Genomic DNA, 2,945 nt, shown 5'->3' with positions numbered 1-2,945 from the left:
AAACTCATCTAAAAATTCAGAGTAAGGACCTGGTGGACGATACAAAGAAGAGATTTTCTCGCTAGGCAATTTGGATTAGGGAAACTAAGGGTTAAATGCTCACAAGAGTAATTATTAACTGTCTTTGGCATAATCAGCAAGTCAGACTGAAAGACTGACGCTACTCCTCCTTGTGTGCTCCTCTTGTATGTGAAAATTTGAATAAGTAGAAGTAGTTGCCTCATTTATGCTTACATAATCCTCTTGCTGCAGCCAAGTTTCTGTAAGGCAACATAAATCAATGTGATTATCACAAATCAAATCAATAACTAGCAGACTGTTTGAGGAAAGAGATCGTATGTTAAATAAACCACAATACCTGCCTTTTGCCCTGATTGGTATCATTTTAATTTTTATTGATTTTCATGATTTACTCATTTATGATTCTTTTATAATTAATTTGATTTTGGTCGTTGGAAACACACTGGATGGAGTAAACAGTAGAGAAGCTGCAAAGAGATGTGTTAAACTACGACTCTGTTTCCTGGTCTGCACCCTGCTTCCTGGTCTGCACCCTGCTGTCATTGTTTTGGAGGACTAATACATTTGGTCGGATTCCTAGAAAGAAGAGCTGCCCCTCTGAGCAAATATTGGTTGGAAAGACATCCAAACAACAAGTTTCAGGACATTGAAAGAAGTTTTCAAAGTCTTTTCAACAATCTAAAAGTTACGGCTTTTGTCCAAACGTGGGACATCAGACTGGCCAAACACAGCCTGATTGTTAACAGCTATTTCTGAGCTAAATCAAGACTTTGACGGACCGACCAGATGTAGCCAAAAAACCATTGCTAAATGATGTCTGGTGTTCTTGGGGGCACCATCCAAATGTTTGTTCCTGGTTTCTCTAATGCAACGTTTATTATGATGCTATGTGATCTCTTTGAGTAAACAGCTATACTAATAGAATACCTTGACCTCCACATCTGAAATCAAAGAAGATATTAGTTTTGCACTTTTGCATATTTGGAAAATTGATCAACTTCTCTCCACAACGTCTTGGGTTCTACTGCCTATTGCAAACAATGTATTTTAATATGTGTCCTTTTCTTTAATCATGTAACTTCCAATGCTTCATTGGAATCACCCCAACCTCTAGCAGAAGAATAATCAAGTGGATCGATGCAAGAAGCAGGAAGGTAAAAGAGAAGAAGAACAGTTGGACCAGCCCTCATGTTTCTGCACGTCCCGAAAGATTAATGGACTTGGAATGGTTTTGTAGCAAAATAAAGGACAATGGGAGCCTTTATTTCATTACCTTATTAGTTCAAAAGTATGGTACGTTTTTACATGTTGCACATGTTTGGCTGCATTACCAAACATTACAGTTAAAGTTACTGTATGGCTGCAATAGTTTTCTGCAGTCTGTTTAAAATAATGACGTGTTGAGGTCACCTCAACTTTAATGCATTTCACTGTATTATATCTTAATAAAAAGGTTTTGTTTTTGCAGCTCTGACTCTTGTTTTATTTAACAGCAGAACATCAACTAATGTAGGATTGATACCTTTTGGATTATCAGCAATCCCAGCGCTAAGTTTGATAAACAAAGATCAACTTTAAAAACATACTACAATAAAATATTGTATTGTGAAAACGAGGCTATTTTCCAGGTGCAAAGTATTTTTCTTGTTAAAACACTTTACAGTACAGTATTTTATTTGTTTATTTTTTTACTTTTCGCTATTATGTTATTCTTATGATTTTTGTGTACGGTAATCATTTTGCTGCTGTAAACCCCAGAATTTACCAATTGTGGGAAAACAAAATGATTTTCTATTCTATTCTATTTTATTCTATTTACACGTGTTCTATTCTACACATCACAAGATAATGTTGTAAACTGAAAATAAAATTAATGGTTGTTCCTAATATAAAACAAATCATTAGTGTAATCAACAACAACAAGCTTTGTGTTCAATGGGTTAGCAGCATTAGATATGGAAAACCTGCAGAGTAGAATAGGGACTTGTTGTGATACTAAGATGAATTTATCACTCACAGGCACAGCTCTGTATGACAAAAGCCTGTTTCCAACCATGTGACTAAAAAGTGTGGTTAAGACATCTGCCTGTCTCAGAAAGTCTTCCTGTTGTGGATTGGCTCCATCAGACGCTTTCCAACAGGAGCTTTGCTCCGTTCCAGCAAACCAGCGCCGTCCCGCTGTGAAAAAAATGATAAACTACAGCAGAGCCACAGGCGTGTAAGAGCTGACTTTCCTTTGTCTTTTTGATTCTTCACTTTGTTAATAGTTGGTAAATCTCAGCCCTTTGCAGCTCTATGAAGATGAAAAGGTTGAGAATGAGTCTTTGAAAAAGGAGCACTGAGTTCAAATCCAAACTAAATATTAAAAAAGCTAAATCTAAATGTTAACATTATATGCTAACAAACTACACATTTTGTTGCTTTGATATGTTGATAAGTACAATGTGATTATAAAGAACAGCATACTGAGACATGGATGTGTTTTGTTTGCAGCAAACTCACAGGAACAAGCCTGACAGTCATGAACATGATGGACATCAAGACATAAACCTATAGGTGAGATAATTAAACAGATGTAGTAATCCTCGGTCTGCTTGTTTCTCAGTTAAAGCCTTTGGACTGTCAGTGGGAAAAAGAGCTGATGGTGCTCTGATCACTGAGAATGTGGAACTAACACCATGGGTAGGTTCCTTTTTAGAGAAGGTGAAACATGAAGGTTTGCTTTTAGCTTCCTCTATTCGTGCCACAGGAGTATCATGATCCAACTAAAAGGTAGCTGGATAACAACTCTGCACACAGAAGTTTGGCTCTATTTCCTCAAACTGACAGCATCAGCTTCCCCTCTCTTTCACCCTTTAACATTTGTTACAAAGGCTGCATCTGAAATATAATTAATGTCCTGGACAAAGAAACACAGCGTGCCA

At 36.8% G+C, this 2,945-nt stretch overlaps 2 protein-coding genes across 2 annotated transcripts in view; one reads left to right on the top strand and one right to left on the bottom strand.

Annotated features, from left to right (window-relative positions):
- The window catches only part of LOC107104525 (apoptosis-stimulating of p53 protein 2-like), a 28,903-nt gene that overhangs the window by 25,586 nt on the left and 372 nt on the right, over window positions 1–2,945 (bottom strand). The gene's annotated exons all lie outside the window — the stretch shown is intronic.
- The window catches only part of LOC107104527 (heterogeneous nuclear ribonucleoprotein L-like), a 30,361-nt gene continuing 29,930 nt past the window's right edge, over window positions 2,515–2,945 (top strand). The window contains exon 1 of the mRNA XM_015404535.1: window positions 2,515–2,577. The gene's annotated coding sequence lies outside the window, so the exon portion shown is untranslated. The remainder of the gene's footprint in view (window positions 2,578–2,945) is intronic.

The sequence above is a fragment of the Cyprinodon variegatus genome, unplaced genomic scaffold, assembly GCF_000732505.1.
Source record: "Cyprinodon variegatus isolate N-32 unplaced genomic scaffold, C_variegatus-1.0 Scaffold1777, whole genome shotgun sequence".
In the NCBI taxonomy this organism is placed as follows: Eukaryota; Metazoa; Chordata; class Actinopteri; order Cyprinodontiformes; family Cyprinodontidae; genus Cyprinodon; species Cyprinodon variegatus.
This window is presented reverse-complemented; position numbering and strand designations above follow the sequence as displayed.